Source organism: Bidens hawaiensis, unplaced genomic scaffold, assembly GCF_021521415.1.
Source record: "Bidens hawaiensis isolate Kalapana, Puna unplaced genomic scaffold, B.hawaiensis_p1.1 tig00024244_1, whole genome shotgun sequence".
NCBI lineage: Eukaryota > Viridiplantae > Streptophyta > Magnoliopsida > Asterales > Asteraceae > Bidens > Bidens hawaiensis.
This window is the reverse complement of record NW_027493815.1, coordinates 107895-133922: the sequence shown is the minus strand read 5'-3', so window position 1 is coordinate 133922 and position 26028 is coordinate 107895. Positions and strand designations below refer to the sequence as shown.

Below are 26028 nucleotides of genomic sequence, written 5' to 3'. Positions count from 1 at the left end.
TTTTTTTTTCAATTTTCCATTTTCCATTTTTCTAAGATATATCTGCAATTTTCAATCCATTTTCAAAATTTTTAAATATTTTCAAAAGAAAATTATTCATATTACTCATTTACTCCGTTGAGTCTATATTTTCGTGTCGACCTGAATTTAAGGATTAGCTAGTGTTGCACTTTTTGACACGAATAATAATAATATATAATTGGTTATGGTTGCATATTTCAACCCACCAACCAATATACCTAAATTCTTAGTAAAGATTTCCAACTAACTTCAAACTATCTTCATATTTCCAAAAAATAAAAAAAAAAAAAAAAATAGGTCAATTCTTTACATGGTCCACATCTGCTCTAAATTATTAAACATAAATTATTGACAAGAAAAACTATCCAAATTTGCAACTATATATAGAGCCCTCCATGCAACTATGTCTCCCAACGCTCTGAAACTATTTAATTGGTGGCCATCAATGACCCCATTGATTTTAATAGTACATTGAACTACCCAAATATATACATCACACTGAACTACTAAAAGATAACCACTAAGATTGAAGTAATCTCATCTTGATGTTGCCAAAAGATAACCACTAAGATTAAAGTTTAATCTCATCTTGATGTTGCGCCTGTGATCTTATCAGATAGCAAAATCGATCAACAAAATCTTGATTAATTTTCACAAGCTTGGTTCATTGATTTTGTCAAATTTTAATGAAAATGGAGACAGAAGGAAAATCATTGGTGGAAACACCAACATGGGCTGTTGCTAGTGTTGTATCAGTCATGGTTCTTCTTGGATTCTTCATTAATGCAGCTCTTGGACACGCTGAGAAGGTAAAAACATAGCAAACTTTTGTATCTTTTTTAACTTTTTTGTTGAAAAGTTTCAAATTAATTTGCGTAGTCATGTTTTTTCCTGTTAAGTATGTGTTGGGTGAGTTGAAATTTACAATTTGTTGAACATTTCTGATTGGATTTGGTCTGGCATATAGTGGTTGTATAGAACAAAGAGGAAAGCTCTTAGTGCTGCTCTAGACAAGATCAAAGAAGGTAATGAGCTTAGGCATAACTGAGAACACTTCTTGTTTCTTTACTTTATTAATTAACTTGTGAAAGTTTCTTGAGATTCTATTCGGTTTGTGTTGTTTATGAACAGAACTAATGCTATTTGCTGTGCTCTCATTGCTAATGGGTCATTGGATCGTTTATGCTGCGAAAAATTGTGTTAAATCGTCTGCGATTAGCAGCCAGTTTTATCCATGTTCAGTTGAGCCACCTAGGCGTCAGTCATCTTTCAGTAATTATTCAAATTATGTGGTTTCCAGACAGCTTTTGAGCCATAAACACAGTGAAATATGCCCCAAGGTGGAAGGTTCTTCTCTTTATTACTCAAATGTTTTAAGTTTTGTTAAGTATGCATTAACTTCAGTCAAATACTAGTTGCAACATTTCCCTTTCACCCACTTGCCTTTATTATAAGTTGGTCCACAAGAAAGGGTTGTTTAGACATTTCATTAGTACTACAGTCTTAGTCTTTGAACCAAAGATGGTAACTTTTGTGCTGCAAGTGTTGTTTTCTTGAATCTTTGGCATCATGTTGTAGGTAAAGGTCAAAACATATGTATCAAACTATCAATTGTGAGGTATCTTTCTATTCTAGGCAATCTTGTTTTCTTGTCCTTAAGGGTTATGGACACAAGATAGTGCTTGCCATCCATAAGATATATACTTCCTTCGTCCCTTTACAAGTGTCATGGTTTGAAAAACACAAAATTTAAGAAAGTTTGAATGAAGAAATACAAAATTTACAAAGTTTGAATGATTGCATTTGTGTAAGGGTAAACTTGAAAATTAGTTAATAAATTTTCAAAGTGAACATTTATAATGAGACAAACTAAAAAAGAAATGTGGGCACTTTCAAAGAGACGAAGGGAGTAGTTAATTTAGATTGTATCCATCAAGGACACTTTTGGAGTTGGTTATAAACCTTATAAGAACCCGCATATTCTTTAATTACCCAGTATGAGGATGATAAATATGTGGATTTGTAATATCACATCCGACCTAGCTTGATCATATCACCCAATTTTATTTGTTTTCTCTGCATACACTAGGAACTCATGGATTTGTTTATGGTCGCCATGATTGAAAATTTCCCAATCAAGCATGATTAACCGTGAATTTCTCCTTTTATCCACACCCATAGTGTGTTGGTGATATAATGTGGACAAAGCATAATGATGTGGAATATGCCTCATGTGTCTGAAGGTGTTTTGTACGTCCACTCTTTTTTAAATGTTACATGGATAATTTGCGAGTGTCTTTGATGGCATCCCAAAGTTGTAAACTTTATTCATCGTGACCTTTAGTCTGGGTCAAAACTCGATGGCTTGGTTTGGGTTTGGTGCAAACATTTATTTTCTTTACTTTATAATTAGATGTTAGATAAAACACGGCCCTAGTCAATGATACAAACGTGTTCTCTTTTTCGAATTTAGTTTTTGTATGCATTTGTGCCTATTTCTTGAGCTCTAGTAAACGACTATTACTGACCATGCATATGCACCACCGATTTCCAGGGAAGTTCATCTTTTGTTTCAAAAGAAAGTCTAGAGCAGCTTCATTCCCTTCTTGCTTGTTTTGGGTGTTACACATGTGTCTTACAGCTTCTTTGCGATCGCCCTCGCCATGATCAAGGTTTCCGTTATCCTTTTCATCGTCTTTTTTATACAAAATAAAAGTTATTTTCAAACCTTTAGTATTCAATATACTCATCTTTTGAAAAACAAACTATTCCAAATGTTTAATCTTAATCTATACCTTCAGCTTTCATCTAAAAAAATCATTATTTTACGATATGTTTATTCTTTTAGTTTCTTAAATTTTCTTTGGCCTAAAAGAATATCCTTATTCACTCTAACCAGATCTACAGCTAGAAAATATGGGAAAACCAAGCCAAGTCCCTGGCTCACCATAAACCACAAGGTGAACAATTTTCCTTTTAGGTTATTCAATAGGAAAATCACTAAAACGGTCGTCTTGACCTGAGTCGATAAATAGTCTCGAATATTTTTAAGTTTTGAATCAAGAAATACTTGCAAGCAATAGATTAATTCTCTTGTGCTAGATTCTTGACCACCTTTAATGAAATTGGCATAGCAGATCCATGCACACATCCATGTTGTTGCTCCAAGAAGTACCAAGTTACAGGCTCAAGTCAAATTAGGGTGTCACATAGAAGCCTTTGGTAGGTTGATACAATTTCAAAAACATAAGGTCAAAAGATATTTGTGTAAAAGTAAAGTCTAAGGCTATTTTGTCAAACTCATAAGTCAAGATGACTATAGTAGTGATTTTTCTGTTACAATTGTGAAGGCTCTTGCTACCATTTAAAATTTGATATTTAATGATTATTTTTACATTTTTTCATCACCCCTTGTGATAGGAATGACACGATTGTTGACTTTTATTTATCGCAACGCTGATCATCCGTGGACCCAGCACAATATCCTTGTTTGGCAAGTAGTAATTGAATAAGTATATTTTTCATGAACTCATTGTTTCAGACTCATAACTACCATTATCATATGACTTTCATAACTATATGCTTCGAAGCATGGAAGAAGAGTTTCGAGATATAGTTGGAATAAGGTATAAACTACCAATGTTTCCCTTCACTTATAGATCCTTTCGAAGACCCCCCTCTTTAATGATAAATTTGGACTTTTAGGTAGTTTAGAGATGTCTGAAGTAATTTAGGTACTTTTTGAGTTATTATACAATTAAGCAATTGGATACACTCTATGAATGAACTCAAAAGAAATGTGAAAAGTTTTTTCGAGTTTGTTGGTGTGACAAGCCGATTTGGATAAAGACAAAATGTAGAGTTCATTCTGTAAGGCCTCGGTCCGGGTGCCCTACTTTGGACGTTGGATTTACTCATAAATACAGTTCTAAATATCAGAGTTAATTAAAACTTTTCGTGGTATAATAAAAGTCACCTAATTCTTACAAACCATAGAATACTTGTGTTAAAACATCACAAATTGTCTCAACATAAAACATAAAATAAAACATCATGACGTCCATCTTTAGATGCCAGCCATTCAATCCATGTCATGTGCTATCCTCATGCTAGCTCTTTTAACCTATTTACATGCGTGCATACTAAAAGTCGGCTACACTGAGTGAGTTTTAGTTAATCAGACAACATACAATGCATTCATATCCTACATACTTAACCTACTTTACTTTCTTACGTACATACATAACTACATATCTTCATTCTTACTTTCATACTTTCGTTCTTTCATACTTTCATATTCTATCTTACTTTACATATATACATACACAAACATTTTAAAGAGCATTTCGCCCTATAACCTCACAGCTTTTATTAGGGTCTGCCACCCTTAAAGAGCCTTTCGTCCTATAATCTCACAGATATTATAACGTTTGGCTGGGTAAATATTTTATTTTTATTAACAGTCATTTACTAAAAATTCATCAGAAAAATTAAAGTTTGAACTAATCTAATCGAATGACAATTCTTATCGAATGACCATTTGATTCGATTACTTTGTCATTCGATTCGCTTACTTTTATGTCATTTCGATTACTTTTTTTGCCCATTCGATTCGATCACTTTTCTAACAATTCGAATACTTTTTTGCCCATTAGATTCGATCACTCATCAACTCGATTCGATTACTTATAACTCGACTCGATTATCTTATTGAATCGTTTCTTAAGGACCCGATTCATACATGATTTCCATTCTTATCATTTTCCAGCCTTTCGTTTCGACTTGTTTTGCCCGTCTTTCATACAAACAAGCCTTGGTCTATGATGACATCGTTTTCTTCCAATAACCCGGTCCAAACGTTACCTGTTTGTCCCGTTTCATTCTAAAACACCTCGTTTTCGTCCAAGTTTATATTTTTCTTGTATAAAAATGCCTGATTTGCCCTAGTACCCAATCTTAAGGCAAACCAACCTTAAAAACACAGCCTTTAATCTAAAACGTACTTTTTTAGCTCACTTCTAGCTACGGTTTAGCTTCAACACGTGACTAAGGACGTTTTTTTTTCTTGTTTGTATGAGGAAGATCTAACACAAATCCTTCTTGTTTCGGATTAAAATCTAATCCGTAAAGAATAGAGGTGTTTGTGTGTGTGTTTTGAGTTTGTAGGGAGGCAAGGTTGGTATGAATGAGGTTTTAGGGTTTTAGGGAGGTTTAAGGGGTTTATATACCCTTAAGCCCATGAACCTAAGTCCCATCACCATCCTTTATTCCATCTTTATTGACCAAGCCCACACTCTATCATTTTATTTAACTTAACTAAGTATTAACACACTCTTAAGTAAACGAAATTCTTTTTATTTATTATTATCAAAAGTAGGATGTTACACACTCTTTTGACCAATAAACTCAAACCAATAGTAACTATATATGGAAACAAAGTTGGTATGGAATTCGCTCGTTGACTAGCAAACTCAAGCCAAGATTGCATGTCACATCAGCAAACTCTTAAAATCTTTGTTAGGGTTTGCATGAATTCAATGTCGTAGTGTTTGAATAGAATTACTTACCACATATTTTAAATGGCCTATTTTTGTGTAGGAAATGTTCCACTTTTCAGTAGTGTTCCAATTTGCTGAATTTATTCTTGAATCTTGAAGACGATGATTATGAACATAGAAAAAAAGGGTTTGTAGCTTTTTAGGTTGTTCTAAATATTCAGTGCCTTTATAGTCTTTTCTTATAAAAACAAATTAGATTCAAAATTTTCCTCGGGTTGAATGTTATATTTCTAAAGATTGATGGAGATCAAGATTATATTATTTTTCAAATCATTCTGGATACAATAGGAAAATATATAAAAAGACTATGCGACAAAAATGGTAAACTCCTAGAGTCAAGGAAACTAAAACGGAAAATGATAAACACCAAAAATAAGAATAATTTTCTTTTTAATAAAAGAATATCCTTTACTCCCCCACAAGTTGGAGCATGAAGATCGTGAAACTTGTCTAGTAGAAACCGAAGTTGCTGAATGCCAAGTCCTTTAGTTAGATTTGCAATCTGCGTTTTACTATCAATGCACATGGGAATGACATCCTTGGATTCAACTCTCTCAGGAATGAAAAAGCAATCCATCTCAATGTATTTGGTTCATTCATGAAACACCAGATTATTGGCAATATGAAGAGCCGCTTGATTATCACAAAACAAGGGAGTTGGGGCTGCAAGATATGGCAATATGAAGAGCCGCTTGATTATCACAAAACAAGGGAGTTGGGGCTGCAAGATATACACACAGGTCTTTGAGGAGCCACCGGACCCATAGGATTTCGGTTACAATGGATCCCATAGATCGATATTCTACTTCTGCTGAAGAGCGATATACACAACTGGTTGTTTGCTTGTTTTAACGGAGATCGGTGCTCCTCCCAAGAAGAGAATATACCCAGTTCATGAGCGATGAGTAAACGGACATCCTAACTTGTCAAAACGGGATCACTAGCTCGGGGTGGTTGAATACCTTGGCCTAGAGTAGCCTTCAAATATCTAACGACACGTGTGACAACATCCATGTGGTTTTGGCCAGGGTCGGCTACAATTTGGCTTAGAATATGGACCGGCCGTGTATGTAATATTAAGCCTGGTTGCTTGTAAGTATAAAATTGATATTGGTTAGCATCAACTCGAGCTTCAAATTCACCCTTATCTAGCTTCAGGTTTTGTTCAATGGGAAAAGCACTTGCCCGACAACCTATCATGCCACTATCTTCCAAGATGTCTAAGGTATACTTTCTTTGACTTAAGTCCAAGCCATCTGAGGTTTTAGTCACCTCAATTCCAAGAAAGTATTTTAGAGAACCAAGGTCTTTAATACTAAACTGTTGATTGAGTTGTTTCATGGTTTGTTGAATCTTCAGATCATGACCAACAATAATAACGTAATCTACATAAATAAGAAAGTCCACAAAGGTATTTCTTTCGCGATATGTAAAGAAAGAATGGTCCGCTTTGTACTGTCTGAAATTAAGACTAAGGATGAAAGTGGTAGACTTGGGGTACCAATTGTGGGATGCTACTTTCGAAGACGTCAAACTCTTGTTTCATTTTATTTGGAAAAACCTTGAGGAATCTTCATATAAACTTCTTATTCCAAATCATCGTGCAAGAAGTCATTGTTCACATCATGTTGATGAACAATCCAATCTCTTTTGACGACAACCGCTAGAAGAGTTCTAACAGTGACAAATTTTTTCACGGGGGCGAAGTTGTCATGAAATCTATCCCCTCCATTTGGGTGAACCCTTTTGCAACCAGGTGCGCCTTGTATCTCTCGACTTCACCATTGGGTTTATAAATAATTTTGTAAGCCCATTTTGATTCAGTGGCTCGTTTTCCTTCAGGCAACTTTTCTAAGGTCCATGTTCCATTCTTTTCGAGAGCTTTGATTTCTTTCTTCATTGCCTCTCTCCGTTTTTCATCTGGCACCGCTTGTTTATAAAATCTTGGATCATCTACTGATGGCCACCAAAAAGGCTTTGTGAGTGTCAGAAAATTTATTATCTGAAATAAAAGTTGCAATAGGGTGTACCGTTGAGGTTCTTTGATCTGTGGCGGGTTGCGAGTTATCGATCGATGGGGAAGATTGACTATAAAACCGTTGAATTTTCTTGGCATAGTGCGTGTTCTGGTGCTTCTGGACTCAGCTTCTTGAAGAGGTTCAAGGTTTTTTTTGCTTTAAGTCTCAAGCCCAATATTAATGGTGTCAAGGTTTTCATTATTTAGGGTCTCAAGGCCACTGTTAGTGATGTTTGATGGAGCTTGTTCGTCTTCTAAAACATTTCATTCAATATATGGGCAAAGATCTTCAGTCTGGCCGGTTCTTCCTCAACAAAAATATTGGTATTACTAAGGTTTTTAATGGGCCAACTTGAATCAGACAAGGGATGCTCCTCTTAATTGGGCTTGATCAATTATAAATTCGGGCTGGGCCAGTTATTATTTTATTTTTGTCAACTTCAATATTTTTAAAGGGAAAATTCTTTTCACAAATGACAACATCACGATTAACCATCAACTTACCACTTTAAACATCAAATATTTTATACCCTCTGATGCTTTGGGGATAACCCAAAAATACCCTAGGCTTTCCACGTTCTTGAAATTTATCTCCATTAGTATTGGTGTTTTTGAAATAGACAAGACAACCAAATACTCACATGTGTGCCATATTTGGCTTTTGTTTGAAAATTTATTCATACAAGGCTTTGTTTTTAATCACTTTTGAGCGTAGTCAATTTATTATATAGGTAGCGGTTAAGATGCATTATCCCAAAACCTCAAACCATAAAGCCCTAGATGTTTCAAGCAAGTGTCTATGCTTTCTTTCAACCACCCTGTTTTATTTGGGGTGCATGAGGGCATGTCATTTCAAGTAAAATCCCTTGCTTAGCATAAAATTCAAACATAGAACTAGATGTTAATGCAACCCCATTATCACACCTAATCCTTTTAGTGGGTTTTCCAAATTGGACTTCAACCATTTTATGAAAATCTATTAGATGTTTACTGGCATCACTTTTATTCTTAATAAGAAACACCTATAAGCATCAACTAAAATCATCAACTATTGTAAGAAAATAGTTTTCCCTAGCATAGCTCGGTATATGATATCTACCCTGTAAGGCCCACTTCTTGTTTAGTCTTTCGTATTTGTAATGTGTATTTGTTTATGTTATGTTAAACCTTTATTTATGTATGCTTGGGCCAAAGGCCATTTGTACTTTAGCCCATTGGGCCGTTTCTAATAAAATAGATGTGTGTGTTTATTGCCATGAATAAGAGAAGAAAGTTAAGGATAAGATTTTGCAAAAGGTTGTTATGTGTATGAGTTACACACACCTTATAAAGTGTGTGTTCTCATGCACATATATTTCATGAGAAACGGCCCAATGGGCTTAAGTACAAATGGCCTTAACCCCAAACATACATACATAAAGGTTTAACATAACATAAACAAAATACATATTACAAATACGAAAGACTAATCCAGAAATGGGCCTTACATACCTCAAATGTCACAATGAATCAACTCAAACAATCATTGGTTTTAATTATACTAATGATAAAAGGTAACCTGGTATGTTTCGCCCTTGCACAAGAATCACAAACTTTAATTTTAAGTTCAACAGAAATATCTGTATTTGTTTATGTTATGTTAAACCTTTATTTATGTATGCTTGGGCCCAAGGCCATTTGTACTTTAGCCCATTGGGCCGTTTCTAATGAAATAGATGTGTGTGTTTATTGCCATGAATAAGAGAAGAGAGTTAAGGATAAGGTTTTGCAAAAGGTTGTTATGTGTATGAGTTACACACACCTTATAAAGTGTGTGTTCTCATGCACATATATTTCATGAGAAACGGCCCAATGGGCTTAAGTACAAATGGCCTTAACCCCAAACATACATACATAAAGGTTTAACATAACATAAACAAAATACACATTACAAATACGAAAGACTAATCCAGAAATAGGCCTTACATACCCCAAATGTCACAATGAATCAACTCAAACAATCATTGGTTTTAATTATACTAATGATAAAAGGTAACCTGGTATGTTTCGCCCTTGCACAAGAATCACAAACTTTAATTTTAAGTTCAGCAGAAATATCTTGAAAAAAAATTAACTCTAGAAATCTTTTTCTTTGAGGCATGACCCAATATTTTGTGCCATGTGTCAATGGTGGTCATCATGGCTCTTCTGTCTTCTACGATCATCCCCAGTCGGTACAATCCACCCTTGTGTTTACCCGCACCAATCAAGTTTCTCGAACGTAACCCTGCATGACACAAATATCAGGAAACAATGTTACAACACACTAAAGATCATTACTTAATCGACCAACAGAAAGGATATTGCAATTAAGGTTTGGGACATAAAGGACATTGTTTCTTTTAACACCTCCCGGTAGAGTATAATTTACCGTTCCGTCAACGGGAATGGCCTCAACGTTCGGTATGAAAACATGTGCCTCAAATATATATTTTTTCTTTTATTTTCGACTAGGTCACTACGATTGGTTATGTGTTCGGTGCAACCCGAATCATTAACCCATTCATTGATCTTGTCCCTCTTACTAGCCATGTTAGCCATAGGTGTGGTCTCTTTTTTGTTATTTCCTAAAAAGTGATTAACAAAAGTTTAGTATTGCTCATAGGTTAGCACGGGAATGGGACTTGATCCCGTATCGATACAAACATGCTTAGGCTTGGCCTTTTCAGCTTTAGTGTTTCCGGGACACAATTCTGGATACCTAATAAGCTTGTGACTGTCCTTTCCATAATGATTGCAATGATCAGTTTCTTTACTTTATTTCTTTGCCTTTGGAACAAACTTGTCTTTTGTGTGACTAGAAGAACTGTCACGTTTAAGAAAATCCTTGTACGCAGCGGATTCAGGCAGATTCTCTTTTCAGCTAATATCAATCTTTGCTTCTCGTCATTAACAACCATTTGGAATGTCGTTGTCAAAGAAGGTGTTGGTTTTGTTGCCAGAATTTTGGTTTTAATAATTGTGAGCTTTGAGTCTAACCCTGCAAGAAATTCATAAAGCCTTCCTTTATCTTGGTGATCTGTAAGTTTTTGTTTTCAATATTGCATGAACATCCACTGCAAGAGTATTGTGAATGGGCTTGGACTGATTGAGCTTCATCCATAAAGATCGAAGCTTGGTGAAGTATGCGGACACCAAAGCACCATCCTGTCGAGCGACGGCAATCTGCTGCTTCAATTCATAGGCTCTTGGACCGCTCTCCTTTCGAAACCTTCAACAAGATCCGACCTGATCTCCACCGATGTGTTAAGATATTTTACGTTTACATATTGTCTTCTCCATGGCCGTGGTTAGCCATCATTTTATCAATGCATCACACCGCATCCACGACACAATCGGGAGACGATTTATTCTGGTTTCTGGAGGGTTCCGTCTGTGAATCCTATTTTGATTTTGGCGAATAAAAAATTCGTCAACTCTTGTGACCAGGTTGGTGTAGTTGTTGTCGGTGAGTAAATTGTTGACATGTAGTTGTTTCAGATAGTCTGACGGATGAATATAGTATGGCGAGGAATGATCGATGATGGTGCTACAATTGCTCCCAGGTTTTTCTTCATCTCCAACCATTGTAGAAGATAATGGCGTCTATGAATCAAAGTGGTAGGGTTTCGAACCGCTCTTATGCGATCTAAAGATAGATGGAAATAAAGAGTATATCATTGTTCAAATCATTCATTCTGGATACAATAGGAAAATATATATATACTAGCTTAATCCTCCCGTGTTACGGGGGTTTATTTAAGTTTTTGTTTTAATCGTTTTGATATTATGATGATATATTTTATTTAACGTAGTTTTGTTTTAATTTAATACATATATATTAGTTTGTTATTATATTTTTTAGCGTTTGAGTTTTCTCAATTGAGATGTGTAGTTTTTTAGATTTATAACGAACAAACATAAAAAAACACGAGCATGTTGATATTTTTAAATGAACAAACATGAACACAAAAATTTGTTTAATGAAAAAGGGGGCTTTAATGTTGTTGACAGTGGTGGGTAGTATCGGAAGTTAACCGGCGATGAAGATGAACAACAACAGAGAACATGTAAAAGAGATAGATTAAATTAGGGTTTAATGATGAAAGTGTTTACCAATAAATGAGATCTTATAACCTATTTGAGGGTTATTAGGGTTTGGTAAGACCTATAACCCATGGAAATTATTCTTTGATGGTTAAGAGATTATTTCACAAATAAATGAGATGTTATAACCCGTTTAGGAGTTATCTGGGTTTGGTGAGACCCATGACCCGCAAAAATTATTGTTTGATTATGAAACAGTTTCATAAATATATGAGATGTTATAACCCATTTAAATACTATCCGGGTTTGGTGAGACCCATACCCACGAATTCGGGTTAAATGCATGAGAAACCTCCATTTAGAAATCAAGCAATCTGGTGGCTTTAGAGAATAGGAGAAACAACCTGAGAGTGACACGTAGGATTTTATGGTAGACAATTATATAGATAGTTAGATAAAAAAAAAGACTAGAAGACAAAAATGGTAAACCCCTAGAGTCAAGGAAACCAAAAGATAAACACCAAAACAAGAATAATATACTTTTTAATAAGAGAATATCCTTTAATATTATGTATTTTGGCAAAATATATTAATTATATATATTGTTTTATTAGCATATGACCCATGGAATAGATGACTACCATATGTTGTATGTATCATGAAGTGTTAAGTCACTCATCGTCAAAGTATAAGGGTTCTTATGTAAATAGTTCAACTATGTTTATGTTGTATTTAAAGTGTGTTAAGTATCGGGTTTAGCGTTTCATAAATCAATCTTGGTACGTAACCACCAAGTTGATGTGTCGATTGGTTAGAGTTATATGAACCGGTGCGATGTTTCAAATACATTAGTTTGTTTTGTTTATATAGTTCGATCAAGTGTCAAGAACAAGTACAATGTTACAATATCAGATTATTCAATAAAGTTCTTGTTGATTTTAATTCTATTTCTAATCAATTCTTATTAATCAATTGTTAAGATCATCAATTTGGGCAACATATTTAGCTTCCTTCCATCGTAGTTCATTATAATAATTCTATTTACTTTACAAAACACAATCACATATGTTCTTTGCTTGCAGCATCCCTCTATGGATTTTCGCCATTTCATGCATTCTTCTTGGTTTTCATGGTATATTTCTGTTTTTCAAGACACGACACTTTCTTCGTGCATAATTTACACCATGTTCGTTCAATAGGTGAATCTGTGTTGTTATTACGCAGGTACAAATATCTACTTCTGGTTGTCATTCCTTCCAGCAATTGTATGTAAATACTCCATTGTTAAACCTTTCTCATTTTACACATAACCATTAAAGATACTAATGTTTTCTCTTCGTTTTAAACTATAAAAAAAAGTTCATTGTCCTTGTGGGTACTAAACTGCATCGCATAGTAATAAAACTTGCTGTTGAAACCAAAAACACGAGTCAAAATCCGAGTCAAATTAAATTGAGGGATGAGCTTTTTTGGTTTGGAAGGCCTAGGATTCTGCTACGATTCATACAGTTTATATCATTCCAGGTAATACAAATCTGAAGTTCCATACTTCTTGCTCAAATTTGAATCACTAACACTGTTTGCAGAATGCTTTTGAAATGGCTACCTGTCTTTGGTCCCTGGTAAGACCATTTGCTAAATTTTGCCATTCCATTTTATGTTTAAGCTAAACATCTCATGTTTATCTTAAGAAGGATATCAACAATAAATCTCTAGATATATTTAACAGATTAAGATTAGGGTTCAATATAAAAATGTTATATTTTTTTTCTTGTTTTATGAATAATATCTTGTTGTATATTATCTCTTAGATACGTAATTAATAAAATTAACACGAAAGCATTCAACATCAGTATTGTATTTTATTTTCTTCTTTCAATTATTTCACATGTGATATTGGGTTTGAGTTTAAAATAACAAACATTAAATCTTGATCTCTCTTATTTGTAGTGGGAGGTGAATGAAACGTCTTGCTTTACCAAAAACCATAGCTTTCTAGTAATTCGCTTGACATTTGGGTAAATTTACGACAGAAAAAGTTCGATTTTGGTTATAATGTTCTTTTAAAATAATGTTTTACGCTTCATTCTCGTGGTTTTTGCAGGATTATCTCACAAATTTGGTGTAGTTTCATCACATTTCCTCTCTATGTTATTGTTACTCAGGCATGACTAAACCACCATCCTATTTTATAGTTTGTTCGTTTGTATTTAAAAATATCTTTCTTTATATGTGTTTATCCATGCATGTTTTCTTAGACATTCTATTAAGTTTTGCAGATGGGCTCTCGGTTTAAGAAAACCATAGTGTCTGAAAACGTAAGAGAATCATTGCATACATGGCAGAGGAGGGTAAAGGCTAAACACAAACATGATTCCGCTTTCACCCTCCTTCCGACAACATCATCAACCATGTCTTTGGACTCCATGGTGGATGATGATCATGATGAGGCGATCTCACCTCTTCATGCGTTCTTGGACAAAAACCAAAGTAAAGCTCTTGAAGTTTCAACGGGTGATGACAACATCTATTTTAATCGAGTTATGCATGAAAATGAAGATTGTGATGAGATATATAGTTCAGCTGAATCACAACGACTTGAACCTATAACCGGGAGATTATAGATTTCGAGTACGTGGTACCAAGCCGTTGCATTAATGTTTGCACGGATTATTATTATGAATCAACTTGAATGTTGATTTCAAATACATGAATTAGATGAGAAAATTCATAAGGTTTACAAAACTCAAAAACAATAGGCCCGTAACCAACTAATTTTGGTTGGTTCTTAGCTCTTGATTGTTTATAACATAGAGTAATTCACACAATAGTATTCAAGATTGTCACCTTTTTGTTGTTTGTTCATTTAAGGTCACTTAATTTTCTTTAGATGTAATCTTGTGAAACTATTTATAAACTTTAAAAACATATGTATAATGATAAAAGCCAATTAGAGGAGGCTAATCTCCCAAGCATTATATAAGAGAATATAGATGATACTTGCAATAGCTTTCTGATTAATTCATTTCTATCCAAAACTTAACATAACTCACCTATTTAAAACACTTAAAAATAATTAACTAACTTAGCTATAACTTTTCTCACCAACACTAGCTGCATACTAGTAAACATAGTTGTTAGGATCGAAGACCTTTAATCTAAGCTAACTTGAACACAATTCACAATCAATGGAATAGTAAACAACTAATCTAATCCTTTGAACGGATTAGTATCACTTTAATTATAATCATATTTGAACTATAATTCAATTAGTCTATGAACTGAACAACTTAAGAAGTGGAATTCATTAGAGCTAAATAATTGGTTACATATGGAAAAACAGTTATGCATTAACTATAATCAAATGATTACAATCTATTGCTACCCCTCAAACTTAGCTCATCATTCACACTGAGTTTTCTAGTACAAAAGTACACGATTTAGGTGAGTATTGGAAATTGAAAATTGTTAATAAAGAGGAGTCTCTCTTCTTCATTTTATACAAGTGTAAAATTATTAATGAGCTAAAGGTGATAGTGACAGCTAACAAAACCGGTTACAAACTACTGATAAACTTATTACAAACAACTGCATATAGAGAATCCTATGCTAACTACCAATCTTTGTTAAACAACGAATGTTTTAACCAATCTTCAATAGTTTGTAGAACATCAGTTGTCTTCGGTTCTTTTATGTTAGCAGTTTATGAGGTCAACTGTTTGGAGCAGTAGTTGCCAAAACTTCATAATGGAGAACAACTTATTTGAGCCATCAGTTGTTTGATATTTGGTCATCAGCAGTTTACGAGGTCATCGGTTCTTCGCAAGGTTCAACAATCTCCTTCTGAACTGATGTTGCCAAAACCATTTATTCCTTTAGCTCCATTGTCTTATCTTGAATGTCTTCTTTGGGCTTAGTCTTTGATGAATTGTAGAAACTCAATGCCCAAAATATCATCTTCTTCCATCTCCAATGGAAGGTCTATTAGACTTATTAAAAGTTGTTCATCTAATATTGGCACATCCTGAAGTTCCACCGTATGTTGAGTGCTAGACTCAAATTCCAAAACCACATAAGAACAATTTCTTATTTTGCTCCTTTGAATGACTTTAGAGATTGACTGACTTTGTTCAGCAATAACAACAGCCAATGTTGGTAAAGAAGTTGAAGAAGGAAACAAATTTATATCATATGTAAATCCCATCTTAGCATCTATGTGTATGCCTTTGATGGCTTGTAGTTCCTCTACTTAAGTCAACTGCCTTCTCTTAGCATACAAAGCCAAGTTTCTTGCTTTGATTCCCTCTCTGTAGAGTTAGGGATTAGAGCAGTAGTTTGGGCAGTTCTTTGCCTTTTGGGAAGCTTAATTTCAGATAAGGCTTTTGGTTCAAGAAACTTGCTTGGATTCTTCTTTCTTTCATGAAAAAGATCTCTATAAGCATTCCTTAGCCTATCTATTCCCCATCTGGCAGTCTCTTTTCTTGAATGAAAATTAGTTTTATCTAATTCTATTTTCATTTTTAAGATTTCCCTTTGCTTCTCTTCAGAAATCCTTAAATTTACAGCATCCCAATTAGGTTCAGGATGAGCCTAATCCGGGTCTTGTTTAATAACCTTTCAATTCTTTCACATTCAGCTTGCAGATCTTCATAGGTCCACCATCTGAAAATTTGTGTGGTGAATTTGTACTTGGCATATTCTTTTAGCCAAATAAGAGCACATTTCTTGGCTTCCATCAATAGCTGCTTGTCAACTATTGGTCTTTCAGATACAATAAAGCTTCTTCAATAAGCCTGATGTTCAAGATCTCTTGCCTTCAGAAGGTCTTGTTGATACAACCTTACAACTTCTTCTTCAGACATTCTTTTAGTAGCTCCTGCTAATGTTCTTGCAGCCTCTTCTTGATGACTAATTAGTTCTTCAACATTTTTAGGCTTAAACTTTTTAGCAGGAGTAGATGGTGCGAAAGCATCATCTTCACGTGAGATAAACTTCTTCTTTTTCAAACTACTATTACAACCCTTTGTTTGACTAGGCTTTGACTTCAAGGTTTCAACTACCTTTAGAATGGAAGTTGGTTCTTGTGGTGCATTGGATGCATCTCTGAAACTACTGTTGCTTCTTGTGGAACACCAATTGTTTGTTTTGTAGCAACATCAGCAGTTGGTGTAAAAACTGTTTGAACATTAGCAGTTCTTCGTTTGAAGAACTGCTGGTATCTTTTCAGATTCATTAGTGGTTTGTGAAACTACTAGTATTTTGTTTGTTTTTCCAGCTTGTCTTCCACCTTTGGATACTGATTTCAACCTTTTTGTGTTTGAAGTGTTTGTTTCATCTAGTATTTCTCATAGTGGCTTAACAAGAGCTCTTTCCTTTGCTTCCCTTTCTTTCTTCAGCATATCTTTTAACATAGCAGCTTCCCCAGCAAGTTTATTTACAGAATCATCTGGTTTCTTCTCAACAACTTTCCTTGAAGCATCAAGAATATTCTCCCACTTTTTGTCATCAGCAGCAGCCCGAGCTTTCTCTGGAAACCATGGTGCAAGAGGAGCAATACATGTGAATTCTGCTAGTTGGTTTCTTTAATCCGCCATTTGCTTCCTTAATTCATTAGCAAGAGTTTTGAGGGAGTTTTGAAGCATGGTGGTATCAGTGTTGACTTTGGTTTGGAATATTTGGAATTGATAGGTAATAAAGGATTTTAGCTCAACAAGCTCTGCTTAGAGGTGGTTATACCCGCTTGAGTGCTTGATCTTGGAGTGGTTGGTGGCTTTTGAGTGACTAATTGTTGTATGTAGGATTGGAATTCACTTCGGATGGGCGACAATTTGGTATTATCATGGTGTTGTTGGACTTGAGGTTGAGTCATGTTTGAGCTGAGCTTTTTGAGCTCCATGTCTCATCTGTTGTACAATTATCAGTAGTTTGACCTACATCAGCAGTTTTATCTAAATCAAAATCAAGAAGTGCATCATGAAATTGATCAGATGCCCCATTTTCTTGGTACTGGGACTTCCAACTTGAGTTAATATCAAGATATCATCAGTTGTTACCAGGATAGGAGTCTTAGTTCCTAAACTACTACCCAACTGTGAAACAATTGTTTCAACATTGTAGTAGCTGTTCTGAATCCCAAATCCATATCACCTGTAGTGATACGGACTATACCCTCCTCTTGATCTTGGAAGTGGTTTCCCTTTTAGGTAATGCGGTGAAGAAAGTACTGCTTTAAGTGATGTTGGATATTTTGGTAATTACTTGATCAATATTTTCAGTGGTTATGATGTGTTGATCCAATGGGGTGGAGAGGGGCTTGGAGTTGGAGTGCTGATTAGCCCATCATCCCTTTGATGTAGGTCCCATGTGCTTACAATAGTTTCCTTTTTTAGGAAGACTAAGGAGTTTTCTTGGGTAGAGGTGTGACGTGTTGTGAGGAAGTAACAACAATCAATTTTCTTTTTGGACTTTGTGGTGCCACTGGTGATCAGGCACCTCATCTTCCTGAATTACCTTTTTGGGTTTCTTTGAGAATTTGGCTTTGATGGATTTCTTGGATATATTATTTTTTGTGGAAGGTGTGGGTTTTAAGGTACTAGGTCGAGTACCTTGATCACTTTGAGTAGTGGGCCCGCTTTCTGTAACTGTTGTTGCCGGAGTATCAACAGTTTTGGCAGGTTCCTCTTCATCAACCAAGGATGATGATTAGAATCCTTCATTCTCGGAAACAACTCATTGTTAAGACTTACTTCGAACTGATGATCCTTGGGTCAAATCAAAGTGAGGTAATACCTTCATGAGGTAAACCATTAAAAACCTTGGAAGCATTAAAAATGGTTTTTCTTTCGATGCATTCATTGCTTTCATATTTGAAACCAAGTCATTAAAAATTGATTTTGAAAAGTAGTAATTCTCACCTGTTAGAATGGAATAGGCTAAATATTGAACATTCAATGGCAATTCATCCAACTAATGGATTTGCATGACATACACTGAAGTATTGTGAGAAAAGGGAACTTCATTGGAGAGGGAAATAAGTTTTATAAAGAGTAGCCTTTTGGGTAGAACCCAAATACCCTCTCTCAATAAGTTCAGACTTCAGTATTTGTGTAGCAATATTTGAAGGAAAGTTATAACCATTCAACTCCAAATGTTGAGAAAGGAGTGAAGATGAGACAAATACCTCTGTGTTACATATCTTTGACCGGATTAACAATGGTGTCCTTTCTGTTGGACTTGGTCTGCTCAAGACACATGTTAGAACTGATGTGGCTAGTATGTTATGATCCAAGTCGGGTCATACCCAATAACAAGCTAGACAAACACCCACGATATTTATTTTATGATATGAACTGACAAGTAAATATTAACACTTAGAATATTTGGAAATTGGGTTTCTAGATATTTGCTCTTGTGAAGTAAATAAATTATATGGATAATTTATACTTTGAGAAAAGATATATTATAATGTTATTTAAGTTGGTTAAATAACAATATGAAAGGCTTATTACATGAAGTATTGTAGGGCCAATATTCTATATTAGTTTTAGGATTGTGTATGTCTTTATATTTGCTTAGAGTCGGTGTAATACGTCAGTACGTTTATTGTGTAAGGACAAAATGTAAGTATTGGACCCATTTCTCCATAACCTTGTGCATAAACCCTTTTGCATTATTATTGTCTAACTCTTACAAACTCTCTCAACCTCCCTCACCCTCTTCCTAGTTTTGGCCTCCACATCCACACACCACAAGATCCGAGATCTCGGTCTAGCTAGTTGTTTCCACCAACTAGTTGTGAGTTTGATCCAAGAACGACTAGTACTTAGTTTGTTGTGTTGTTTGATCCGGTCACGGGACCTACAACCACCAACTTTAGGCGTCCCATACATTATTGTATTTTTTTATTATATATTATATAGTCAGAGAAGAGTGAATGATGTTGTAACTTCATTTTCTTTAAATGTCATCCTTATAGATGAAATACTGACCCTATATGATCACTTAAACAAAAGTTTCCAGGGAGGTTACCATATTCTCCTGTGGTTAAATACGGTTTTTGTTTTCTTCCAATTAGTGAAGCGTATTCAAAAGGTGTTATCTAGCTTCAAAATCGAATTCAAGAGATAATCGGAAATTCGATGCTAGGTCGACCATGATAGAAGCCATTGATCGATGCGACACTTATTTCCGTCAAATTACAGTATTCCAATATTATAAATGATCTGTATACATCATTACTATAAATATAGATGGACTAATACCTATCTCTTCAAGTTAGAAACCACTACTATGAGAATACCCGACTGAGTCTAGCATAGAGCCCTAACTATCACTCCAATTACATAGAACAAAAGACTGATTGCAGCCCTATAATGCCAATCAAATTGATACGAAGATAACCCAAATCAAAAGAGGAGTTGCAACCTTTATTTATTTTATCGGTGTGGTAAATATTATCAAGAAGGTTATGAAACTTGCCTTCTAAATGTTCCCAGTATCTTCTATCTTCTATAAACTTGAAAGTAAATCCACCAGGGTCGGTGTCACAAACAATGCCACAACCCAAAACTGCCCTTTTGATTTTGAAAGCTGTAGATTTCTCAACCAAAAGGTTTGCATCCGTAGAAGAAGGCCAACAAAAAATGTTACTTGACAGCACAGTTCGCACTCGCATCAAGTTTTCAAAAATATAAATAACTCAGCATCAAGTTTTCGCCACCATCAACGGCACATTTGGCGCTCGCGTATAACTGTAATTCCTTAATATATCAAATCCAGGTTGTGGGCCTAACCATGATAGCAAAAAAGTAGTGGCTAATGAACCGATATCCTTCGGCTTAACGATTCGCTATAATAAAGGAAATAGCGACGGAGCGCTACCATAAGCTTAACAATTTATTACTTAGTGATGAACGAAACAATACGGGTTTGACACATGGTAGATGATGAGACATTGATCTTGACACGTGTTAGGTGACTCATCATCGCATCGGACCACTAACGGCACAACAAACTGTATGCTACACCTAAAGCCATACATACTTTTTTGATCAATCATAGGTTAACCCATGTCCGATGATGCAACATTTGTAGTTCGGTGGCGGACCGCCACGAATAGGCATAACTATCCTCTATGGGTCCCAAATTTAGCCTATAAATAGCGGATTGAGATCTCATTCAAAATTTGATCATTCTCTCAATACATCTTCCCTGTGACCCTTTTCCGGGCGTTGCTTTGCCATGAAGAAACCTGACTCTTGTGTCTCGACAAGCGTGAAGGTTTTGCTCGATCGTTAGAACCCATATCTTTAGGTTTGTGCACAAAACTAACAAAGTAGTCATTTTATTAACAAGCTAATATTTTTCTAAATTTGACCTGGGTTCAAGAGAAATAAATTATGCACTTCGTTTTTTAATTCAAATACAGCTAGTAATTTAATTTATCAAGTATCAGTTATAATTACACATACGCCATTCATAAAAATTTTATTTGATTGGATGATGCTAATGAGATTGAATTTTAATATATAGACAAATGTGTAGCCTTATTTGGTCGTCTTATCATGAATTAAAAGTGTATTAGAGTTTCAAAACTTAATCTTTATTAGAAAAAATAATAAATCGGTCAGTTTTATTAACAATCTAATATTTTTCTGAATTTTACTCGAGTTCAAGGGAAAAGAGAGAAATTATACACAATTTTTTTTTAATTACAAATGTAGTAAATTTGATAGTTAATAAACCTGTGTTTAAGTTTGTCTCAATCGTTAATACACTATATATATAGATATATTCCACGGCTTGGTGCCACAAATGCTTTTTTAATTTGTATATTTTATAAGTTTTGTTATAGTTTTTATCTAGGGATATTGTATATTGTAGTGTTGGTAACGTAACGAACTTAATCGATACTGACCAAATTCGTGTTGTTTTAATCCTATGTCGTACGTGTGTTGATCATGTTTTGGGGATTTACAGAATTATTTATTTTTTAATCGGTGCGGGTTTTACCTCGTTTATGCTTAATTCTGATTGATGCAATAGTACATGTCACGCATTTTTGTAATACCATTTGTTTCGGTCTCTTAGAAAAATCCAAAGCAAAAGAAAAGAAATCTTATGTTAATTCAATTAAAAAAAAGAATACTTTTGAATATTCAGATAAGTACATCAATAAAATTAATTTACAACATAAAACTATGAATTATCAACGTCCAAGCAACAATAAACTTGATCCATATAGAGCATCATGGTCAATAAACCAATAACTGCCGTGATCTCTAGTTATTTAATCAACTCACACATTAGCTTATTTTCTTTTCATGAAAAAAATGATGTTACTTAACTATTTAGTTAATTAAAGCACACTGTTTCCTGATTTCACCAGCCTTTCCTGTTAGAACTCCAATTTGACCCATTTTAACCATTGATTTTTTGAAATCCTTGAAAAATATAGACCCGTGAGATTGTGCTTGACGCTTGACGTAGGCACTTGTTTTCTTGTCGTTAAGTAGAGCAGCGTCTGATTGAAACAATCCTCTCCTTTTCAAAACAATAGTGTAGTAATCATCATCGAATCGTCGGAAACTCCCTGAATCCATTTCAATAAGTGTGGTTCTATCGTTGGGTTTACACTTGCTTTTTAATTGAGTCACATAGTTCGAGTCTAGAGAGGGGTCGGCGTCCCCTTTGCCTGTAAAGTTATACAACCGGGTTGCTATGCTAGAGCAATGAGAAGTACCCACAGTGTGTCCTCCTGTATGAAGAAAGATATATTGAGTTATTGGACTTTACAAACCACCCTCACTCCATGTAAATTATGAACATTTATGTCTTTTAATTCCGCATGTCCATTTTACGACTATAACAATCGAAATTCAATAAATAAGTAAATTTAGATTGAACCATACCTGAAAGAACCACCAAGTCAACACTTAAGCCCTTAGAACTAAAATCTGCTTTGAGTTGAGTAATGTTAGCAGCAGGAGAAGGTAGGGTCAAACTCTCTGATGCTTTTGATACTCTTCCATCTCTTCTCCCTAATGGCACTGGCCAAGCTGGTCCCTTAATCTGAAAAAAGAAAGGTGGAATATATGTTCAACAAAAAAAAGAGATTGAGTAGATTTATGTGCATTCAAGGTTGGGTAGAGGTAAACACCTGTTGGATTGCATCTCGAGCTACCAAAGCTAAGATATCTGCACAAGAAACAACTCCCGGACATGCTGCTTCTACAGCGGTTTTTGCAGCATCAATAACTTGAAATCCTCAAGGGAAAGATTTGGCGGTCCGTCTTTCTCCGCCTGGTTATTTGTCGTAGAGTTTAGTAGTACAGAATCGTCACATCCCTGCATAAACATGATATAATTCCGTCATTTTATATTATATGTATTAAAGTGTATAAAATGTTTTGTGTTACTGCACGGACCCTGACAAAACAATCATGAAAATGCGTTCGAAGCAAAGGCGCAGCAAGAGAAGGAGCTCTGGAAATGTAGTTTGCAGTTGTCCTCTTTACAATGGCCTCGGCTTTAGGGCATGTCTTTTTGTAGAACCCCAATTTTAGACCTTTGCCATTTGCAACGCTGAGAATTATAGCCACTAGAAGAAGTTGGAGAAATAGTGCAATGTGTTTTCTGAATCCATATTTCTTCAATACAATTTTAAGAGGATGATTAGGAGGGTGATGTGAGTCTTGAATTTATAGTAGCCAATACGAGTTGTTTTTCATTTAACTAATCAGCTAACTAATCATTGTTTCCAACATGATAGTGAGATACCTGCATTGCTCCTCAATATAGTCAACCCTTTATTTTCATTTCACCTACTATATTCTAATGAAAAGGCTCAGGTGGACTTTGGCTTGTTTAATATTGTATATTATTTATGCGCCATGCAATTATCTTCCTCGCATGTTACTGTTTAAGATTCTTGACGCACATGCTCTGTAACTACCGTATAAATAAAACTCGATTTTTTGAAGTGCTTTACGAGTTTCATGAAAGAGGATTTCATAACATAGTGGGATTTCAAGCTCGTTTTTGATAGAAATGGTAGAGACGGTTGGTTGTGAGCCAAGCAAACAATCAAGTAACAATAAAATAGACAATAGAAGATTGAAAACTACGATTTACATTAAAACCCGAACATAAATTTGATAACTTTCTTCCTCCTCGGGTGAGCTCTTGCAGGGTGTGGCTCACACAATGACCAACACACACAAATGAGGCCCTAATACACTATTTATAGTTTTTTCAGCCTTGCTCTCCAAGCGGTCGCTTCTGCTGAAGAACCGTGAAGTGTCGCTAGCGGCACTAGATAGTTTCGCAATTTGTCCGCCCAAACTCATTAAGTGTCACAAGTGCCCTTCTAGTGTCGCCAGTTGCTTCCAACAGCGTGAAATGTCCGGCTGATTTATTTAATAATTATATCATTCTCATATTTTGGACCTTACATAGTGTATACTTAGAACTATGGGGTATAAACGAAACCGAAACTAAAGGGAATTCCAATTTTGGTTTAAAATTATAACATTTAGTTTACGTTAGTATTTATCTAAGATCGGCAATCTGTAAGTACATAATATGGAAGGGGGGAACCCTTGCATCTATATTTGAACAAAATTGATTGATTGACTTCTGTTGTTGCTAATGCTTCATACATGCAAACAGAATCTTTGTTTTTCTGGAACTCTGATAAATAAGAGTTGAAAAATAAAAGAAGGCTGTTAGACATGTGGCAATTAATCATTATAGATTGGCTGTCACCTGCATTTGGTTTTTATTTAGGAATTCACCTGCACCAAGTAGACTAGGAAAAATAAACAATAAACATGTACGATCGAGATGATCACAAGCCGTGTTTAGACACTTCTTAGAAGTAAGCCATATATCCTAAGTGACTTTAGTTTCTTCTCATTTGTGTTCCTTTCTTTATGTTTTGTTTGTTTGTTATATTATAACTTTATAAGTAGAATAATGGATCTATGATTGGTATGAATGTAGTTAGAATTCTATTACTGGGGGATGTGGTAATTAAAATTTACCACCACTAGCATTAATTAAATTGTAAAGTGAATTCAACTAGTAAAAAAATTTCCAACCCACAAATAATTTATTGATTTATTTTCGACTTAAGATTATGATAAGTATGGTGCAATGATTTAATTTTTTTAATGATTTATATTGATACTAGACACCAAGCCGTTCTAGAATCCACTCAATCCATATGTGTAACCAAAAACAGTTCGTTAATTAGAGCCAAGAAACTACTCTATGCTCAAACCATTCTGATCTAACATGCATGTTGCATGATGGAGCTATCAATTTAAATAAAAAATACAAGCTCAACTAAGAGGATGTTTGTGAGCTTCTTAATAATTTCAATAATTTCAATAAGAGTCTAAATGAGTCAGCATTAAGTGTGTTTGGTTTACCTAAATGACACATCTGAATCAGTTAGCAAACCTCTTAACCTAAGCTTGAAAATGATGCTGAATAAAAATTTTATCCATTTGTCCATTCACATCTTTTCATAACCCTTAATTAGTTTGCCACTCATGCACCACATCCTCAACCCACCACCGCCTCCACCACCACATCGGCGTACTCAGCAGCGAGTCAATATTTACTAGCTCAGAATCTCTTAACCATTCAAACTTCCTACTAATTCAACACTAACGGATGAAGAGGAAGAATTTGACCATGTTAGCGATCTTATTTGCTTAAGGTGTTACCCATGAGGAAACTAACAATGTAGATCAAACATGTACCAAACGATGAAGAAGAGGAAGTTGCAACAAAGAAGGAGCGCTCATTGACGTTAGTTGAGCTGCCACATCATATTAAGGATAGCCGACTGTGGAGGAACTAAATGGTGGATGGCCACCATAATCGATAAAGCCACGGGAGAGGGAACGCAAAAGCACATATCAACACATATTGAGGGTGGATCGCCACCCGAATAAGCGTAATGGCGAAAGCATGAGACATCTTGACGAGCACGTGGTGAGGCGACACATCGTTTGTAGTGACAGAAAATTCTTGCATTACATGCCTCGTATAAAGTTTAGTCCCGAGAAGTATAAAGATGGTGGGCTGAAACAACTACATTTTTTTAGCATTTTTGTAGAATTTTTCCAAGTTGTAGATTTTGTATAGGTTTATTTTTTAATTTGTTTTCTCTTATCTTCAGGTTTTGCGTTCCCTATTTATTTTTGTATTGTGAGTCAGTTTTAAGTTTTAGAATCTGTTTGTAGTCTGTTTTGAGCTTTATTTTGCAGGTTTGGATGGATCCGTCTGTACTCAATCTCCATTCGGACAGGGTGTTATGAGCTTTAACAATTGTTGAGGGCACCCCTTGCGTCCGCG

General features: G+C 35.0%; 2 pseudogenes across 2 annotated transcripts; one reads left to right on the top strand and one right to left on the bottom strand.

The window, feature by feature from the left end:
- The first annotated feature begins 235 nt into the window (after positions 1-235).
- On the top strand, positions 236-14421 carry LOC143568906 (MLO-like protein 4; annotated as a pseudogene). The gene is made up of 13 exons (XR_013141645.1): positions 236-830; positions 989-1046; positions 1153-1361; positions 2576-2651; positions 3159-3243; positions 3535-3647; positions 12744-12793; positions 12886-12926; positions 13021-13185; positions 13248-13283; positions 13612-13679; positions 13766-13826; positions 13941-14421. The product of XR_013141645.1 is annotated as an MLO-like protein 4 (transcript).
- Positions 14422-21380: 6959 nt separating this feature from the next.
- On the bottom strand, positions 21381-23414 carry LOC143568905 (peroxidase 27-like; annotated as a pseudogene). Its single transcript, XR_013141644.1, has 5 exons — positions 23408-23414; positions 23088-23353; positions 22820-23007; positions 22572-22731; positions 21381-22417 (listed from the first exon to the last, which is right to left on the bottom strand). The product of XR_013141644.1 is annotated as a peroxidase 27-like (transcript).
- Positions 23415-26028: the final 2614 nt, after the last annotated feature.